The following is a 21,840-nucleotide window of genomic DNA, read 5'->3' as shown; positions in this document are numbered from 1 at the left end:
GACAAAATGGGCATAGAAAGGTCATCTCCTGGAAACAGAATGCTAATGAATTTCCCCCTCAGTTTATGTTTTGGTATAAACGCTGTTTTGAGAATAAACACGATTTTTAGGATGTGAACTTAGGACTTCATGAGGGATCCCTGAAAACTTCTTCCTGATAAGGTCATGTGAGTTGTGTCTTTATTCCCAAACCTCCCTCCTGCTTCGAGAAATAATTTATGGTCTGGGCTGGCCCTGGACCACAACAAAACAAAACTAAACCCTTTTCTTGCCTACCGCGCTCATGGGTGAGCTTACTACAGCAACAGGAGAGTCATTAGTACAAGTGATAGAGAGGCCAGGAGTGATGGTTACAGCGCTTGTGGGTAGAGACAGGAGGGTCGGAAGTTCAAAGCCAACTCCACATCCAACTGGAGGCCAGCCTGGGCTACACAAGACCCTGTCTCAAACAGAAATGGATTGATTCTTTTTGTTGTTGTTGTTTTTAGATAGAGCCTCACTGTGTAGCCAAGGCTACCCAGGCTGACCTGCCACTCACTTGTGGCAATCCTCCTGACTCAGCCTTCTAGAGTGTTTGGAGTACAGGTTTATACTACCAGGCTTTTTTTTGTCCATCATGCTATTGTTTCTGTGCGTGTGTGTGTAGTGCCTGTGTGTGCCCGTGTGTGCCTGTGTGTGTGTGTATAGTGCCTGTGTGTGCCTGTGTGTGTGTATAGTGCCTGTGTGTGCCTGTGTGTGTGTGTATAGTGCCTGTGTGTGCCTGTGTGTGTGTGTATAGTGCCTGTGTGTGCCTGTGTGTGTGTGTATAGTGCCTATCAAAGCCAGAAGTGGGTATCAGATACCCTACATCTGGGGTTAAAGGTGTTATAGATCTCATGTAGCAGGCTTTCTGGGACTTCCAGCCCTCAAATCATGACACAGAGATTTACTTAATATTAGTTATGAATATTAATTAATTACAATTAATTGTTTGTAGCCAGTTTTTTCTTTAAAATAACCCATTTCTATTAATCTATGTGTTGCCGGGGCTTGTTTACCTCCTTTAGGTATTGCCCATCTCACTTCCTCCAGGGCTGACTGATCGACCCAGGCATCTCCCTCTCTTCTCCCTCATTCTCTCTCTCCCTTTCCCTCTCCCTCCCCTCTCTCCTAGATTCCGCCTCCTCCTTTTTCTCTCTGCCCAGACAGTCCCGCCTATTCTTCTCCTGCCTAACTATTGGCCACTCAGCTTTTTATTAGAACCATCAGGTGCCTTAGGCAGGCAACGGTGAAACAGCAACACATCTTCACATTGTAAAGCAAATGCAGTATAAACAATTGTAACACCTCTTTACACAGTTAAACAATTATTCTGCAACACAAACAAATGGAACACGACAGTCGCAGGCAGTGCAAATATGCAGAGATGATCTCAACCTGGACTGTAGGAAGATTTTTAGATACAGGCCAGCATTCCTCAGCAAATTGTGAAACCAGTTACCACCTGCCAAAAGAAGTCATTTCCTTTGCCTCTGGCAGAAGGCTATCTATGCGCCAGATTCCAGGCGCCTGTTAGACATCTCAAGGCCCCAGGCCAGTCTCCTGCCCCTTCCCTTCCCCAGCAACTCACCTTCCTTACCACCTGCTATTCTCTACTATCCCCCCCCCCCACACTTACTCTCTATTTCCACTGTTCTCTCTCTTACCCCTTCTTCCCTTGTTTTGCTCTTACTCTCTGACCTCACTTCCTCTCTGAGGCTCTCGCTCCTCTCTCTGCTCTCTGTTAGCGTTCTATATCCTCTGTTCTCTCTCCCGCTCCTCCAGCCCTGGTCATGCTCAGCCCACTTCCTTTCCTCTCTGCTCTCTCTCTCCTGTAGTTAAAGCTTTAAGCATATGGAGCAGTTATATCAGTTTCTTTACCGAGTCCCCTCACATACATTCTGTGTCACCCAGTGTGAGCGCTGGGAACTGAACTCAGGTCCTCTGGAAGAGCAGCCAGTGCTGTTAACTATCTGACGACCTGAGTTCGATCCCTGGAACCCACAGAAAAGGTGGAATAAGAGAAATGAGTGAATACAGTGGTTCTGTGACCTCCGCGTGCACACGATGGCACCCAACCCACACATGCATGCTAATAAGAAATGTGTTTTCGTGTTGGCTAAGAATTCCAGAATCTTAATCTGTGACTCGGCTCTAGAATTCTGTCCCTCATCCAGCAAACTTCAAAATTTTATTCTCTCAGTTTTGTGTAAAAGGCGTTTTGCCTGCAGTGACGTTGTTTTTAGGGGACCATGTGTGAGCCTCCACATGGGTGCTGGGAACTGACTCTAGACCCTTTGCAAGTGCAGCCAGTGCTCTTAACTGCTGAGCTACCTCTTCAAACCCCATCCGGATTTATTATGATGATGATGATGATGATTATTTTGGTATCTAGAGCAAGGAGTTTCTCCATGTTGCCCTGGTTGTCCTAGAACTCACTCTGTAGACCATACTGAGCTCGAATTCTCAGAGACCTGCTTGCTTCTGCTGGGATCAAAGTCATGTGCCGCCACTGCTGCCCAGCCACCCCCAAACTTTTTAAAAGTCAAGTATAAATTGTATATTCCCTTGGCAAGAATCCACATACCCCTACCAAGGCCTAGCACAAATAGCTAACCCCTCCATGACTCCTCCAGCCCCTCCTGGGTCAGAGAAGGTCTGTGGCTGTGGGGAGGAGACTGAGGTGGCTTGTTGAGGTCTCTTTGGTCAAGACTTGAAATGGGGCTAGGGTGTAGGCCTTGGGAAGCTTCTCCCAGAATTTGAGAGACGAGGGGCCCTAGACTTGTATGAAGTCCCCGCATTGCAATGGTGGGAAGTATGCCTATGCAGGAGAAGCCTTAGTAAATGACCCACACTGCCAGCATTCTGTAAGGAAAGAACAGCAGAGGGCTGTGAAGGGAGCTGATGTCTCTCTTGGGTCACACCCATGGGAAAGAAGGGCTCCTACTTGTCTAAGCAGAGAGGCTCAGGGGTGGTAGGAGATCTTGCTGAACTTCCAAAGAGCAGTGGTTTCCAAGGAGACCCCATTCAGAAAGATTCATTAGTACACACACAGTCTCCCCCCCAAAACTACGTTAGGTGCAAACACTTGCTTGAGCCTGTCCATTTCTCCCTCGAAGCAGCTCTGCAGTGGAGGAAGGACACCTATCCAGACAGAGTAGGAGAAGAACCATTGGAGGGTCTTTATTCCCACTGCAGAGCAAGCCCTGGCCTAGGACCAGGAAGGCTTTAAGCTGGGTAGATTTGGGGGCTTTTTTATTCTCATTTATGTTTTGCTGGTTTTTGAGACTGCCTTACTGTGGAGCCAGGCTGGCCCAGAACTTGCCGGCTAGACCAGTCTGGCCTCCAGCTTTCTGTGTCCCTCCCCCGCCTTTGCCTGCCACGTGCTGGGATTGCAGTCGTGTGCCACCGCGCCTCCCTCAGGGCTTTAAAATGGACAGAGCTGGACATTTTTGTTGTTCTCTTTGGAGATCAGGTCTCATTACAGAGCCCACACTGGATCCAGACTTGTGAGATCCTCCTGCCAAACCTTTCAAGGGCTGGGATTACAGACCTGGAACACAACATCTCTGGGAACTTTTGGCCTGGGGGAGGAAGCAGTTCCTTTGTTACAGGAAGCCTTCTCTATGGTCTCCTCCATCCAGACAGCTGCATTTCAAAGCCTCTTTCTCATCTCCAAGTGTGACCTGGGGAAGCTATGAAACCTCTCTGAGCTACAGTGTGGACACTGCCCCCTACCCATCCTCCACGCTGTGTAGCAAGGACGCATGTGTGAAAGGTAATGTCACTGAACAGACCACCTCCTTACTGTGTAGTGAGGACACATGTATGGGAGGCTATGTCACCATCCCTGGGGAAGCTATGCAACCTCTCTGAGCTGCAGTGTGGACACTGCCCCTACCCATCACCCTCCACGCTGTGTAGGGAGGACCAGCCTGTGTGGGAGGTAATGTAGGTAGATGTGTTTAATTGCAGTGACCACATGCTATGATGGCTGCCACCCTCCTGTTACCGTGATTGTTTTATTACTGTGCATGATGTGGGGGACACACACACATGCCCCAGTGTGCCAGAGGACAGTTGTGTGGTGAGTTCTCCCCTCCACTGCTGTGGGACAACGGTCTGTATGCTGTCCCTTGTATTTTAAATAAATGCTGATTGGCCAGTAGCCAGACAGGAAGTATAGGTGGGGTGACCAGGCAGGAAGTATAGGCGGGACAATGAGAACAGGAGAATTCTGGGAAGAGTCAGACTGCAGTAGTCACCCAGACACAGAGGAAGTCAGACACAGAGCAAGCAAGATGTGACTGCCTCGCCAAAAACGGTACCAAGCCACGTGGCTTACACAGATAAGAATTATGGGCTAATATAAGTTATAAGAGTTAATAAGAAGCCTGAGGTAATAGCCCAATACGTTTATGATTAATGTAGACCTCTGTGTACTTCTTTGAGGGCTTAACGACTGTGGGATCTTGTAGGACAGAAACCTCAGTCAACACTCCACCTTTTTCTTATTTTTTCTTTTCTTTTTCTTTTTAGTGTCTCGAGACAGGGCTTCCCTGTGTAACAGCCCTAGCTGTCCTAGAACTCACTCTGTAAATCAGTTTGAGGCTGGCCTCAAACTCATAAGAGATCTGTTTACTGTTGTGCTTTCCTGTCGCTTTAAGGGACAAGCCACGCCCACTCCCATTACCTCTGACCTGCCCACTGCCATCTTGGGCCCTTCCTTTTCTGCTTCCTTGACGTGCGTGCTTTTTATTATAAGGAAGACCTGGGAATGTTATGGTTTTGGTCCCTTTAAGAGACAAGCCACACCCATTCCCCTCCCCATCCGCTGAGGCAGGCTGATCTTCAGCTTCTGGCCTGAGCTCGTTCTCTCTTTTCCATCTTCCTCTCAGAGAGGCAGCTTCGATTCTGCCTCTCTCCCCACTTCTCTGCTTCCCCCCTTCTCTGTCTCTTTCTCCTCTTCTCTCTCTCTCTCTCTCTCTCTCTCTCTCTCTCTCTCTCTCTCTCCCTCTGTCCTCCCTTCACCCTTCCCCCTACATAACCCCCTGAATAAACATTTAACCTCACCCTGCATGTCGTTTCTATCCATGTTTCTGTCTTCTGCCCGCCATGTGTCTCCCTGCCTGGAACCAGCCATTGCTCAGGGACCAGCAGCCGTCTCTGCCTGGGGCCCACTGCCTGCTGCCACATGGCCCGCCACCACTGCTCTGAGACCAGCAGCCGTCTCTGTCTCTGCCTGGGACTGGCTGCTCCCAGGGCCCGCTGCCTGCCACCACCATTTGGGACCTACAGCATTACTGCCACAGGGGATCTTGCAGCATTTTTTAAAAAAGAATAACATTTACCTCTGCCTTCCAAGGTGTGCCACCACCACCGCCCTGCCCTCTCCTCCGACTTTACATGGGTTTTGGGGACTGAATTCAGGTTGTTAAGATTTAATAGCCATTGAGCTATCTTACTCCCCACCCCAAACCCAGTTTTATTTTCAAGACAAGTTGTCATGTAGCTCATGCTGGCCTTGAACTTGCATTGTAACCAGGATGACTTGAACTCCGGATCCTCCCGCCTCCTCCCTGCTCCCTAACACTGGGATCACTGTGTGCACCACCACACCTGGTTATTTTGGTGCAGGGCCTTATGCAAGCAAGGTGAGACCAGTCCTCAGCACCCGATAGGTGAATGTTCGTTTATGAATTTGAGACAAGGTCTTGCTATGTGATCCTGATTAGTGTGGCCTTCACTAACACAGGTTGCCTCAAATTCCCAGCAATCCTCCTGCCCCAGCCTCCCAGGTTCTGAGATAATCGGCACGTGCTACTGAGCTGGACTGTGATAATTTTATTAGTATTTGCATAGTTGGAGCACGGCGGTACTCTGCCCGAAAGGGACTGCGCTCTTGAGTTCTAATTCTGACCTTCGCCAGTCTGGAGAGACTGACAAGTGACCAGCCCTCTCTGTTCTTCTATTTCTTCTTTGTAAAGAACTAGTCGGGCCCTTAAGGCAGGAAGGGTGTGACTGAGAACAGCTGATAGAGGCAGGCTGTGCCGTGGGCAAACACTTGGGATTCCAGTGGTGGAAGGAGGGGAGGGGCTGAAGCAGGAGGATCTCAGGAAGTTTCTGGTCACGTGGGGCTACCTAGTGAGACTCCGTTTTGAGAAACCCTGTCTCGAAAATCCAAAAAAGAAAAAAGAAAAAAAGAAAGAAAAAAAGAAGATCCCTTCTCCAAAACAAAAAGAAAACTGGAGAATTTGGTTTCATAACCTGGAGGTCTGTGTGTCGGGTTTTATGGGTTCTCTGAGGATGTCCCTTTGTCCCCAACCTGAGGTGAAGCCCACCTGTTAGTGGAAGTCAGGAATGAGGCCACAGCCTGTGTCTGGAAGACAGTTCATATTGCCCTCTGTCTCTGGACCTCTCAGGAAATTCTGGGAAGAAGAACCTTGTGGGCATGCAGGGTCTTTTATGGGGCCTCAGCCACTTTCCTACTCTGCTGGGCAGAGGCCCCCACTTACTCAGTCTTTTCCTCTCGTACCCCTATTAGGAAGGGGAACAGGATAGCCCAGGTCTCCAGGATAAGGGTCCTACCCACAACCAGCTCAGTGAATGCCGAGGAAGAAAGGCATGGCGTTATATATAGCCCTGTCCCCTCACTCCCATCAGAAGGACAGGCAGCCAAAGGTCAAAGAGATGGATGGCAGTTGGGGCCGCCTCTCCTCTTCACTGCCAGGTTCTAGGCCTGTCAGCTCTGAGCCCAGCTCTGGAAAAGGAAGATGCTGCTTGTGATGCTGTGATACAGCCACAGAGACACCACACCTAGTGACGCTGTGATACAGTCACAGGGACACTGCACTTAGTGACGCTGTGATACAGTCACAGGGACACTGCACCTAGTGACGCTGTGATACAGTCACTACCTGGTTGCATATGAACAACCTCGGGGGGCCACCTTGCTCACCCAACCTCCCCAGATGTCCGTTGCCAGTAGCAACTAGGCAAGGGGTAGGGCCTTGAAGATGGACGCTAAAAAGAAATCCCACACTAGCTCAGAATTGAGTATAATAAAGGTTTATTTATTTAGGGGTAGACTCACAGATCACAGTCCTCTGCAGGAATGGGTAACAGCAACAGAACCAGCAGCCCGAAGAGAAAGTGAGCACGCCCAAGTGGGCTGGTATCTTAAAGGCTACTGGCTGAAGGAGTTCCTAAAGCACCTTCCCCTTTTGTTTAAATAAGAGAGTTCTAAGCCTAATACAAGATTATATACAATAAGAACAAATATTAAGTATAAAATTAGAATAAACAATATCAAGCAAGAAACATACAATAAATGTTTCAATAATTATCCTATCCTAAGGAGTTTAAGTCTTGTGTTAGAAATAGCTTGGCCAAGTCATGAGAGGAAAGTAACTTTGACTATCTAGTCATCAACCCCATCGAAGACCAGGATGGCAATATTCTCTGTCATTATCTAATTTTCAAGTTTATTGATTTATTAGTCAAATAGTTACCTTTGTTATGAGAATTTGGTAAATTGTTGTATGTGTAATAATCCTTATTGTTCAGCAGCAACCAAATCCAGGAGCCGGAAGAGAAAGCAAGTGCCTACTTTAGTGTAAGAGGCCATGCTCAAGTGGGCTGGTATCTTAAAGGCCACTGGTTGAAGAAGTTCCTACAACAGCACCTCATAAGCCCCCGCCCACTCAAGCTGGAACTGTGAACTGGTTTGCTTTGTGCTGGGAACCACAGCTTCAGTGAATTCATCTGGGAGAGCGCTCTGATGCATCTGGAAGACAGTGTGTTGCTGTTGGTGTTGTCCCTGCCCCCGCTTGTGTCGTTCCCTCCCCTTTCCCCTTCCTCCAGGTTTTACCCGGGTGTCTGACTCTCTCTCCTGTGACCTGAACAAGAGCAACAGCTTTACAGGGCAGGCAATACACAGAGGCAGAGAGAGCCTGCCATAGTGCCCAGGACAGGCAGAGTGTCACATGCTCCTGAGGCGTCAATAAATTGTCTAACAGTCATGTCATTTTGTGAAGCTCCTCCCATCCAGTTCAACAATGACAATTCCCCAAACTAAAGTAACTCATTTTTCAAAATCCATGCCCTGCCTGCTCAGTCGACCCCTACCCTCCCAGTAATGGCTTATAGTGAGAGATGATTATTGGTCCCCTGCTGATCTCCCCCCCCTTTCACCTCCCTCCTTCCTTCCTTCCATCCTTTCTTATTTTTGTCTTCTCTAGATAGGGTCTCTTTCTACAGTCTTGGCTATCCTGAAACTCACTCTGTAGACCAGGCTGGCATCAAACTCAGAGACCCACCTGCCTCTGCCTCCTGAGTGTTGGGAGTAAAGGCGTGTGCCACCATGCCTGATGAATTCATGTTTTTTTTTTGAGACACAGTTTTAGCATGTAGCACTGACTGACTTGAGACGTGATTGCATGTGTTTAGCTTTAATTCAATTGCCATATTGTGTCCATTAGAAGTGGGCCACTGAATAGACTCTGTTGTTCTTTTTAAAGATATAGGGGTGGGGGAGGGGGAAGGCTGGTCCTATGAGGAGCAGCCATTCCCATGAGGGGCTGTGGTGTTGCCAGGAGAGCCCACTTGTTCGTCCTGGCTTCCCGGAACCAAAATAACCACACAGAAACTAGATTAACTAAATTACTGCTTGGCCTATTAGCTTTAATTTCTTATTGGTTAACTCTTATTAACCCATTTCTATTAATCTGTATATAACCACAAGGTCGTGGACTATCAGCAAAGTTCCGGCACATCTATCTCTGGTGGCGGATGCATGTCATTTCCCTGACTCTGCCTCCTTTCTCCCAACATGCCATTTAGTTTTCCCCATCTACCTCAGTTCTGTTCTACCCTATAAGGCCAAACAAGTTTCTTTATTCATTAACCAATGAAAGCAACACATAGACAGAAGGACCTCCCACACCACTGTGGTAGGTCACCTGAAGCCTTGGTGGGGCCACAGAAGGTTACCCAAGGTCTCAGCGGGGTAATGGCAGGTCACCCAAGGCATCGGTGTGTTCCCAGAGGCCTAGTCAGGTTAGTGGGTGGGAGACCACAGTGGTGAGAGACAGACAGATATGCCATGCAGAGAGAGAGTTTGGGTATAAAGTTTATTTAGTGGGTTATGGAAGGGAAGGGGAGAAGGGGGAGAGAGAGAGAGAAGAGGGAGAGAGACAGGCAGCAGCTACCTCTTCAGAAGAGGGACAGAAAGAGAGAGTGCAGGCTGGAGGAGGAGGAAGATCTGCTTGCCTCGTTGGGCAGGGCTTGTCTCTTAAGGGGACAGGGCACCCATGTGACAGGCCAGCGAATCATATCAGACTCCATACCCGGAGTGAGTAGACATGCCATTAATCTCAGCAATGGGGCCTGAGATGGGAAGTTCACCATGGGTTTGGGGCTATCATGGACTACACAGTGAGAGCCATCTCAAAACAAAGAACAGAACAAAGCAGGAAGTGGTTGGCAGCTTGTTTCTAGTGAAGCAACGGCAATGCACATTGAACTTTGGAAACTGGAACTATGAAGACACAGACTTCCCTACAGGTAAGTGTAGCATGAATATAAAAACCCAGAGACAGACACTGGGCTTCAAGCTGAAGGTCAGAAAAGCAAAGCAGCCAAGCCACTAGAGAGCTCTCAACTCTACGAAATCTTCAGACTGAAAGAGCGAGTTCCTGTCTAATCCCACCTTATATTCCTCTCTAGTGCTGGTATTCAGGCATGCACCACCACCTCCCGGCCTCGATGGCTAACTAGTGGGGCTGCTGGGATTAAAGGTGTGTGCCACCACTGCCTGGCCTGTATGGTTGATTAGGGTGGCTAGCTTTGAACTCTGATCTTCGGGCAAGTTTTATTTATTAAAACACAGTAAAATATTGCTTTAGATAAGAAAATCTGAACTCTCTAAAAACATTTGTTCTTAGGCCAGGGAGGTGATTCCAAAGGTTAAATGCTTGCTGGGAAGGTCTGGCAACCTGAGTTCAGTCCTTGGGACCCACATGAAAGTGGAAGGAGAGAAATGACTCTTGAGAGTTGTCCTCTGACCTCCCCAAGGGCCCCATGACACTCGTGACCCACCCCTCCTCTCTCTCTCTCTCTCTCTCTCTCTCTCTCTCTCTCTCTCTCTCACACACACACACACACACACACACACACACACACACGACAGCTCATGTTTCCATGCACAAATAGAGGTAACTGAAATGAAGCCATTTATTTTAGCTAGGAGTGTTTGTGCTTCTTGGTTCCATGGGGGTCGTGCAAAGATGGGAACAGACCACTGAAATCTAGCAAACCAGAGGCAAACTATATTCCAGGAAAAAAAGAAAAAATAAAACAAAACCACCGCGGGTCAGCTAGCTGAGACCACTGCCAGAGATCTGGCTTCTGCAAGTACTGCAAAAGACAGTTTTTGAACTCCCCCTTTTTATAGCAATAAGCAACAAGCATTAGGTATGAACAAAGGAATTTTTACAATCTTCAGGTGAAACTTAGATACAAATTGCCTTTCTTTGCAATTGCCAGTAACAGGGTTTTTAGTTAGACTAGTGTTTGTATTTTAGGTCTTTGTTTCTGCCTGGCGCTCCCTGGTGGTGTTTACCCAAGCTCTGCACTCCCCCTAAGGCTGCCAGTTTCCTGTAGCAGAAGTCACATACATCCCACCTTCTAAAGGGTAACTCTGCTTGTATCCGGTGTTGATCACAGGTGACCTGGGGTGTTATCTTGGGGCTAACCCTCGTTTTACAGAGGGAAACTTCAGCCTTGTAAACAGAGCAGCCAGTTGTAAAATGAAATAACCCACTGCTGTTAATAGATCCTAAAGCTGCTGAGAAAGCTGTTGGTAGTTCGTTTAGGTTTGCAACGTTATATGTCTTTCTACATTCTAATTTCCACCTTCTAATTCCTGGTGCCTATATTTCTGTATTCCTATTCTTATTCCTAGAATCCTCAGTGCGTACCCACAGTCCCAGCACCAGGGAGGCTGACACAGTATTTTCACTTATGTGGGTGTTGGAGATCTGATACCAGATCTTCATCCCTGAGCAGCAAGGCCAGCTTGGGCTACCTAGGGAAATAAAGGCCAGTCTGGGCTCCAAAAAGACAAAGGAAGCCAGACCAGGCGGTCCAGGCCTGTAACCCCCGCTACTGGGGAGGTTGGAGGAACACAACTTCGAGGTCACTGGTCAGTTTGAGACCCCGTCAGAAATACAAAAATAAATAAAGGGTGCACCAGACACGGTGAGTGCTGTACGCCTGTAATCCAGCACTCCAGAGGCAGGTGTACCGGCTGCAAACTCAAGGACAACCTGCTTTATGTGGAGAGTTCTAGACGAGCCAGAGTTACCTAATAAGTCTTAAACACCAGCGCTGCTGGAGCACTTGCCTCTCCCGCCTCAGTAATCGGGGTTTGCCGACATTTGAACTTGAGTCTTCCAGAGTGTACTGTCAATTTCCTTCTTTAGCAAAGGAAAACATTTCAGGTGCGTGACTCCCAAACTGGCAAACGACATTGTCAACTTTTTTATTCTTGACAAATTTCCTTGACTTTGCTTCAATAAACAGGGTATAAGGGAGCTGTAAACCTGCATAGCTGCGCCACCTCCTGTCCAACTGTGGAACTGCATCTCATGCATGCGTTCCTGTCTCAGGAGCACTTTTTAAAATTATTATTATTGTTTGTTTGTTTGTCTTGTTTTTCGAGACAGGGTTTCTCTGTGTCTGGTTGTCCTGTAACTTGCTCCGTAGACTAGGCTGGCCTTGAACTCAGAGACCCGCCTGCTTCTACTTCCTGAGTTCTGGGATTAAAGGCGTGCGCCACCACTGCCAGACCATTTTGTTGATTTTAAACATTTTTAAAAATTAAAACATTACTATATCATCTATCCTCTCCTCTTTCTTCATCCAAACACATCCTCATTTAAAAACATATTTTTAGGCTGGGCAGTGGTGGCACATGCCTTTTATCCCAGCATTTAGCAGAGGTAGGCATATCTCTGAGTTGGAGGCCAGCCTGTTCTACGGAGAGAGTTCCAGGAGAGCCAAGGCTGCACAACAAAACCCTCTCTCAAAAAACCAAAAGAAAAAAGGTGGATCTACTTAGTTTCAAATTAAAAATATATTGTTAAATTTTGTATTCATTTATTTTATTTGTGTGGTCGTTTCGTTCCAGGCAAACGCCTATGCGCTATATGTGCACACAGAGCTCAAGGAGGGCAGATAGGAACATTGGATCCCCTGAACTGCAGTTACTGACGGTCCTGAGATACCGTGTGAGTGCTGGGAACCGAACCCAAGTTGTCTGGAAGAAGAGTCAGATCTTAACCATTGAGCCATCATCTCTCCGGCCTCAATGGGTGTTTTCTCACTGGCATGTATGCACACGTTCACTCCGCATGGCCACATAGACGAAAGCTTGTACATTTCTTCATCCACCGGGGCCTGGACAGAGTCAAGGGCAACTGAACTACCCACAGTTTCCACTCTGTTTTGTCTCCATGTCTGAGGAATACTTTTTGCCGGACTCAGAGTTCTTTCCATGTGACGTCATGTATGATGTGTGTGTGCGTGCATGGTTGTTCACATGAGCACGAGGCACATGAGCAGGGTGCAGGTGCGAGTGGGTACGTGAGTGTGTGTACAGGTATGAGGCTGATATCATAATCTACTCAAAAACGCCACAAAGAGAAGTCACGCCATGCAACAGGGCTCACACAGGACGTTCATTGGAAGAGGAGAGAGAAGGGGCAGAGAGAGGGGCAGAGACTGGTCCCTGGGGACAAGAGTGGTGGAAGAGAGAGATGGGTGGGGGCTGGAGAGAGGGGAAGAGAAAGAAGAAGAGAGAGGAAGAGGTGCAGAAGTGACCTCGTGGGAAGGGAGAGGAATAGAGAGAGAGGAGAGAAGGGCGGGGAGAGGGAGAGATGGGGGAGAAAGGGGGAGAAAGGAAGAGAGAGCGAGAGACAGGAGGTGTACAAGGCCCACCTTTTATAAGGGAACGTAGCAAATGTGCACAGAAGGTGCTCTCAGTGGCTGCAGCTGAGAATGGATCCCATCAGGACCCCAAGGGCAGGCCAGTACAGATGCCTGAATACTAACAGACAGACTTTTCTTTTGGGGCTGTCAGCTCACATACCAAAAAATGGCTTGGAGACTTATTATTAATTACGAAAGCTCGGCCTTAGCTTTGGCTTCTTTCTAACTAACTCATAACTTAAAAATAACCCGTAGTTTTAAATCTACATTCCTCCATGTGCCCTCATCTCTACTTTGTCCACCCTGGTTCCTCCATGTCTGGATGGGCACACTGCCTTTCTTCTCTGAACTCTCTGCATCCTGAAGCCTTGCCTAAGCTTTGCCTGCATAGCTAATGGGCATTTGGCTCTTTTTAAAAATTAATTATTATTTTATGTGTATGGATGTTTTGCCTGCATGTGTGTCTGTCTACCTCGCGGCTTGGGAGCAGATGGGCTCCCATGGGACTCCAATGGACCCGCTCCCTGGGCTCCACACTCAGCCTCATTGGCGGTGGTGGTGGTGCGGAGAATGAGGGCCCAGGGTGGACAGATCTCGAACTCCCTCTGAGTACGCCCCAAACCACTCTGGCCCCACTCCCCGCTTCCTTCCCTGCTGCGTGCCATTTCCCTGCCAGACCTAACCTTGCCAAAATTCTCCATCAGCTGTCTCCCTGGCCTAATGTTTTGTCCTTATGTTTCTGTTACCTCTTACAATGTCTAGTCAGCCAACACAGGTTTCTAAGACTGTCCTATTTGTTTCCCTGTTAAAATAATGTGGCCACAATATGTTTATATAAGTGTGTAACTGTGTTCTCATGATGTGGATTTAAGTTTTTATGTGCACGTGTGCTTCCAGATTACAGCAGCTCTGGAAAAATACAAACACAGGGGGAGCCACCATTTTAGAGTTCCCACGTGTGCTAGTTAGTATTCTCCTAGCAATGGTAAACTGTAACTAATTGGATAAAATACACATCTAAATATAGCTTATATGCCCAGTTTAAAATACCACGTAATGGTACCTGGTTCTGAAGTGCCTTTACAAACCTGAGACCACGGCATTTTAACACAGAGACACTCCAGCTTTTGCAGCACCCTATGTGTCCTCTAAGGAGACAGAAGACCTTCCGCCTTGCCTCTGGGTTTGGCAAACTGCACAGAAGCAAAAAAAGGCCTTTCACCCCTCCAGCTTTCTGAAGGCTTCACTCGGGGAATCAATCTGCTCATCCTGCCAAGACAGGTAAACTAAATCTTCCCTTCACAAAATAAATCTTTGGGCCTCTCGTACTCAGCAGCTAATGGCAAGCCCTGCTTCTAAGACTGGTGTTCTCCAAGGACAAGGAGAGGATTTGAGATTGCCTGCTGGCTCATTTTTTGCTCATTTATTCCTCCCAGATCTGTCTAAAGGCATTTGACAACTCAATGTACTGTTCTTTAACAGGATTTATAGTCCAGGATTAACAGGTTTCAATCTCTAGAGGGTCAGAGTTCCTAATTTCCTTTAACCTAAAGCAATAGCCTTTTGCTATGAAATCCCAGTTCCCTTACCGATTCCTGAAAAAGTTCTATTGCTACATCAGAATCAGCTCTGCTAAATCCAGAGTTCCCAGTTCCTTTAACTGTTTTACTGCTACACTAACCCCAGCCAATTTCAAGCATATTTTACAGGTCACTCCTGCTTCCTAAACCAAGACCAACCTACAAAGCGCTCCCAGGACAACACCAAAAGCACCTGCACCAGCTCCTGGGACTTCACCATCGGTACCAGCTCTCAAGGACACCTGGCAAGTAAAATCTGGTTTCATCTGCTATTGTGTCTCATCCCATGGCTAGCCCCATTTCATAGGGCCAATAATAACAAGATTTTTTTTCTCCTAGACACCTGCCTTCGCATCTCCCTCAAAAAGCAGCTGCCTGAGGTCTCCAGGATGACAGGAAACCGGATGTCACCCCAACCACCCCTTTTGCTGAGCATGAGCAGGCCAACTCTCAGCTCTCCCCTCTCCCACGTTGTCCCATGCTCACAGGAAGTAGTCAGATTTGAGTCTACACCCCTTTTTCCAAAGAGAGCCTAAAATGTTGGTCATAATTATCACCTCAACTTCCTGTCACCCTTATATCCAAAGAGTCTGGAATGTAATGTTAAGTTGGGAGCATCACCCCAGCTCCTGGCATCCATCCCAGCCCCCTGGCTTGGGAATTGCATTGGTCTGGACTCCAAATCCTGACTCTCCAGAGCACCCCACAGGGTATTTAAGTGGGCACCCAGAGGAGGAACACTTTGCATGTGCTCCCTGGTTTTCTGTCTCCCCTGCCATGCTCTCGGCCACTCAAAAGTGCTGCACTTAATAAAAACATGGGCATTTTAATTTGGTTTGATTTGACCTGATTGGAATTTTTGTGTGTGTGTGTGTGTGTGCCAGTGGAGTGGCTGGTCTTAGGAATTTTTTTAATATATTGAGGTCCCACCAAGGTGCTCTTTACCTCTGAGCTACCTCTCCAGCCCTCACTTCAGCTCCTTAGTAAACCAATCCCAGTGCTGCATCTGCTTCAGCTCCTCAATAAACCAATCCCAGTGACGCATTCTCCCTTCAGCTCAGCAGTAAACCAATCCCAGGGACGCATCCACTTCAGCTCCTCAGTAGACCAATCCCAGTGATGTATTCTTCCTTCAGCTCCTTAGTAAACCAATCCCAGTGCTGCATCTGCTTCAGCTCTGCAGTAAACCAATCCCAGTGCTGCATCCTCGCTTCAGCTCCGCAATAAACCAATCCCAGTGACGCATTCTCCCTTCAGCTCTGCAGTAAACCAACCCCAGGGATGCATCCACTTCAGCTCCTCAGTAAACCAATCCCAGGGATGCATCCTCCCTTCAGCTCTTCAGTAAACCAATCCCAGGAACGCATCCACTTCAGCTCCTCAGTAGACCAATCCCAGTGATGTATTCTTCCTTCAGCTCCTCAGTAGACCAATCCCAGTGATGTATTCTTCCTTCAGCTCCTCAGTAGACCAATCCCAGTGATGCATTCTTCCTTCAGCTCAGCAGTAAACCAATCCCAGGGACGCATCCACTTCAGCTCCTCAGTAGACCAATCCCAGTGATGCATTCTTCCTTCAGCTCCTCAGTAGACCAATCCCAGTGCCGCATCCACTTCAGCTCCACAGTAAACCAATCCCAGGGACGCATCCTCGCACAGTGTAAAGGAATATCCCACAACAGCTCTCCACGTTCTTTATCAAGACAGAGTCTCTCAATTGAAGCCAGAGCTTGCCAGTCAGCTAGTAGCTAGCCAGCTTGTTCTGGGGACCCCGAATCTGCTTTCTGAGATCTGGATTTACGGGCAGGCTACTAGGCCCACCTGGCATTTATGTGGGTGCTAGAGATTCACTACCAGGTTCTCACCCTTGTTCGGCAAATGCTTTTTTTAACCAATGAACCATCTTCCCCAGCTCTAGATTTAGAATTTGTGACAGCCAGTTTTCTTCCTTCTGCAATTTGAAAGTCCTGCCACTTCTAGTGGGAAATCAGCTTCCATTTGAATTGTTATGCCCTTAGGAGTGCCTTGGGGCATTTTCACAAGGCCCCCTTTGCCTTTAGCTCTAGTTTAGCAGTGCCTCTGGGCACAGATTCTTGAGGAGGGGGAGGGGACCAGAGAGAAACAGACTGAGGGAGAGAGCAAGTGTGAAAGGGCCGCAGATCGAGTTTGGCGCCTGGGCATGATGTACTGGCGTGATGAAGACATAGCCGGCAATGATGTAGCTGCTGGGGATGAGCTGCTGAAGGCAGGCTGGCAGAGGACCTGGTTTCTAACAGTTGGGAAATGTGCTCACTGGGTAGAGCCTTCATTCCTGCCACCGTCCCGCTGCCCAAAGGGCAGAAATCCTCACTGACTTTGAGTTCAGTCTACCTCTCAGATGGGGGTGGGTCTTAGACATCCATTCACAAGCCCAGACCAAGGACATCCATGGCGGTTCAAGCATAGCAGCAGGAATGATAGGCGGCAGGTCACATTGTATCGACAGTCAGGAAGCAGGGAGAGATGAAGCCTGAAGTTTAGCTAGCTTTTTTCTTTTTATTCATTCTGGACCCATTGCCAATGGATGCAGCTGCCCATATTCAGGGGAGGTGTGTGTGACTAGAGTGGAGGGCTTGGAAGAGTGGGAGGTGAGGGCAGAGGTCAGGGATGAGACTCCTGGGAGCAGGGAGCGAGGCCGTGGCTGTAGCAGTCCAGAAGGGAGAAGGCGCCATGCTGGTAAAAATATTCTCAGGTCAGGTACAGGTCTTGGCATTGCAGGAACAAAACTGGTTCCTTGGTGAACAGTCTCCCTTACTCCCTCCCTCCCAACCTCCCTGACTCTCTAGGCTGAACCCAGGGCCTTACAAATGCTAGGAGTGAATCTTGGTGAGTTTGACGTAGCCTGCAGCCTCCAGACAGGAAAGCCTCAATTGAGGAACTGCCTAGATTAGATTAGCTTGTCCTTGGGCTTCCTGGTGTTGACAGCCAGAAATGAGCTCAAACTGGATTATAGAGGCCATTAGAGAAAGTCAGCATTCCTCCGAACTTGTGAAACTGGTTCCCACCTGCCAAAAGGAAACTCTCCGTTCCCTCTGGCAGAAGGGATGAACAAATGGATGTCTGTGGTGTTATTGTTGGCAGTATACGCAGTGCCACAAGTGCCTGTCACCCGTACTAGCATCCTAGCTCTTTTCACATCTCCAGGCCAATCCCCACAACACACCCGTTTGTTCTCTTTATGGGGGAAGGTTTCCCTTCTCTCATGGATAGCCCTGGTCATGTCCAGTCTGTTTCTCTTCCTCTCTACTCTGGACTCCTCCAGGTGCCTTTGGGCATTTTCTCTCTCTTATTCACAATATAAACCTCCCTAACAATGGAGAAGACATGGCAATATCTTCACCACGCCCCTCATATGCGTTGGTTGGCTGTGTCAACCAACACCAGCTAGGGTGGTCTGGGAAGAGCAGCCTCGACTGAGAAAATGCCTATCTTCTTTTAGGTTTCCATTGTTGTGACAGTAGTTAACTGACTTCTCCACCTGCCACGGCAATAAACCCAACTGAATGAAATTAAAGAGTAAAAGGCAGATTTATTTAGGGATTAATTGCTCCTGGGTGAGTCAGGGGTCTGTAGTTGGAGGTCCAAGAAATCGTGTGGCTGGACAGGGTTAGAAACTTTGTGGGAGCTGGGTGGGAGGAAGTGACGTGCTTGGTAAGGTATTGGGAGTATCGGCTAGATTTGGGGTCCCGTAGGTGTGTCTTGAGTCCAGTGGTCACTTTGGAATCTGGAGCTAAGTGCCTGCTTTTTTTGTTTGTTTTTCGAGACAGGGTTTCTCTGTGGCTTTAGAGCCTGTCCTGGAACTAGCTCTGTAGACCAGGCTGGTCTCGAACTCACAGAGATCCGCCTGCCTCTGCCTCCCGAGTGCTGGAATTAAAGGCGTGCGCCACCACCGCTCGGCAAGTGTCTGCTTTGTCCAGTGGTTTGTCAGGGCTTTTGAGGGCTCGGGCTTCTGGTGGGAAGCTTTTGGTCGGTTTTCAGATTCTCTGCAAGAACCAGCTTCCAGCTGGAAGGGGGACAGAGATCTTTTTGTCCCAAAATCTCCAGTCTAACCTAAGCCATGACCAAAAGCAACTTGGAAACAAAAGGGTTTATTACACAAGTATCAATAACAGGGAAGTCAGGGCAGGAACCTGGAGGCAGGAGCTGATGCGGAGGCCATGGAGGGGTGCTGCTTGTTAGGAAAAAATCCTAAGACGAGTCGCTCTGCCAATGCACAAAAATCCAGTTAAAACAAATTAAACCAAATTAAAATGCCCCTGATTTATTAAATACAGCGCTCTCGGGTGGCCAAGAGCATGGCAGGGAAGACAGAAAACTGGGGAGCATATGCAAAAACCCGGACCACGTGTTCCTCCTCTGGGCACCCACTTAAATACCTTTGGGAGTGGTCCTGACCCTTCCCTTGGGAGGGGTCAGTACCTGGCATGCTGGGATTTGGAGTCCAGACCAAGGCAACTCCCAGGCCAGGGGGCTGGGATGGATGCCAGGGGCTGGGGCGATGTTCCCAACTTAACATTCCAGACTCTTTGGATATAGGGGTGACAGGAAGTTGAGGTGATAATTATGACCAACATTTTAGGCTCTCTTTGGAAAAGGGGCATAGACTCAAGTCTGGCTACTTCCTGTGGGCATGGGGCAATGTTGGGGAGGGGAGAGCTGGGTGTTGGTGGGTCCGCATTCAGTGGGAGGTGTGGCTGGAGAGGTATCCTGTTCACTGACATCATGGAGATGCCAGGCATCTGTTTCTTGAGGGAGGCAAGAAGACAGGTGTCTAGGAGGAAAAAAATTCTCATCATTGGCCCTATGAAATGAGGCTAGCCATGGGATGAGACACAGTAGCAGATGAAACCAGATTTTACTTGGCAGATGTCCTTGATCCAGAAGAGTTGGTAGGTGTCCTTGATCCAGGAGAGTTGGTAGGTGTCCTTGATCCAGGAGAGTTGGTAGTTATCCTTGATCCAGAAGAGTTGGTAGCTGTCCTTGATCCAGGAGAGTTGGTATCAATGTTGAAGTCTCAGGAACGGATGCTGGCACTTTTGGTGTTGTCCTGGGAGCGTCTTGTAAGTTGGTCTTGACTTAGGCAGCAGGAGTAACCTGCAAAATATGATTAAAACTGGCTGGGATTAAAATTAAAAACCTTGGATTTTACCAGACTTGGTTTTGTGTAGCGATAGAACTTTTCCAGGAACAGAATTTATATCTTGGTGTCATAGGTTAGAAGGCTATTAGAGGAAATTGGGAACTCTGACCCTCTGAAGAATAAAACCTGTTAATCTTGGACTACGAAGTCTGTTAAAGAACAGTACCTTGAGTTGTCAAATGCCTTTAGACAGATCTGGGAGGAATAAATGAGCAAAAAATGAGACAGCTTTTGGCTAGCAGGCAATCTCAAAACCTCTCCTTGTCCTTGGAGAACATCTGTCTTAGAAGCAGTATTTGCCATTAGCTGTTGAGTGCGAGAGGCCCAAAGATTTTTCGTGCGACGGGGAAGAATTTAATCTACCTGTCTTGGCAAGATGAGCAGATCGATTCCCTGGATGAAAGGTAACTTTTTGCTTCTATGTGGGTGGCTTTGCCAAACCCAGAGGCAAGGCAGAAGGTCTTCTGTATTCTTAGAGGACACATAGGGTGCTGCAAAAGCTGGTGTGTCTCTGTGTTAGAAGCTCTATTATTCTTAAAATGCGAATGAACACAGAGAGACGGAAGTGGGGGCGGGACAAACTGTGTGGTCACAAATGGACAAAGAAAGAAAAGCGGAAGCCTGGGAAAGAACAGGAGCGCCATACTTGAAAAAAAATTCGGGATTTGGAGCATAATTTGCTTTAAGTTAGATTGGTCCCATTTAACGGTTTTTAAGTGCCCACTTAAGGGTGTTTGAAATCAGCTAGGAATCACAAGAAACCCACTTCACTTTTTATTTTTTATTTTTTTATTTTATTTATTTATTTATTTATTTTGGTTTTTCGAGACAGGGTTTCTCTGTGGTTTTGGAGCCTGTCCTGGAACTAGCTCTTGTAGACCAGGCTGGTCTCGAACTCACAGAGATCCGCCTGCCTCTGCCTCCCAAGTGCGCCACCACCGCCCGGCAAGAAACCCACTTCACATGCGTGCCTGTGACACGAGCCCGGTGCAGTGCATCCACTGGAAGGGCGCGGAGTCAGGAAACCTGGGTACATGAGAAATTGGTTGGGAATGTCTTCTGTCACAACCCCCCCCCCCAAAAAAAAATCTCATCTCAGCAGGAGGCCTGGCCTCTGCTCTGTGTGTGTGTGTGTGTGTGTGTGCGCGCGCCCGCGCGCGCGCGCGCGCGCGTTAGGCATGGCCATGACTTCAATAAAAGCTTGAAAAGCGAATGGGTCACCCCAAAACCCTACCTGCATGCAGATTAAAAGGGGGAACATACCAAGGTGAAGCCGAACTTGCCTGGCAGATTGTGTGCACAGGAAGGCCTGTTTTCCCATTTTTCCTCAGGACAAACTAAGGCCCTTTGGTGGGACACTCCATTATGTTAGGAAAAAAATCCTAAGACGGACGGCTCCTCTGGCGCAAAGAAATCCAGTTAGGCCAGATCAAACTGAATTAATATGACCATCATTATATTAAATACGGCACTCTCGGGTAGCCTAGCACATGGCGGGAGACAGGAAAGCGGGGAGCACGCGCAAACCCGGAACCACGTGTTCCTCTTCTGGGAACTCACTTAAATACTCTGTGGGCATGGTCCTGACCCTCCCGCGGGATGGGTCAGGGCCTCGCATGCTGGGATTTGGAGTCCAGACCAAGGCAACTCCCAGGCCAGGGGGCTGGGATGGATGCCAGGGACTGGGGTTGTTACGCTTCCGACTTAACAGCTAACTCTTACATTGAACCCGTATTTCTATCTATGTTTTGCCACTCGACCTAACGCTTGTTACCTCACTTTTTTATATGTCCTGCTTGTTTGGCAGGTGACTCATCTTTCTTGGCTCCACCTCTCCTCATCCAAGTTCTCAGTTTGCCTAACCTTATCCTGCCTGGCTATTGGTCAAACAGCTTTTGTTAACAGCCAGTGAGAGGACTACATACCCACGGTGTACAGAAAGATCATCCCACAGCATGTGTGCATGTTTCTGTGCGTGTGTATGGGTGTACAGATGCATGTGAGTATAGACGCCATGGTGTGTGTGTCTGCAGACAGCCCCATTGGAAATGAGGTCTCCTTCATTCGCTGCTGT

Source organism: Microtus pennsylvanicus, chromosome 1 (assembly GCF_037038515.1).
Source record: "Microtus pennsylvanicus isolate mMicPen1 chromosome 1, mMicPen1.hap1, whole genome shotgun sequence".
Lineage (NCBI taxonomy): Eukaryota > Metazoa > Chordata > Mammalia > Rodentia > Cricetidae > Microtus > Microtus pennsylvanicus.
This window is presented reverse-complemented; position numbering follows the sequence as displayed.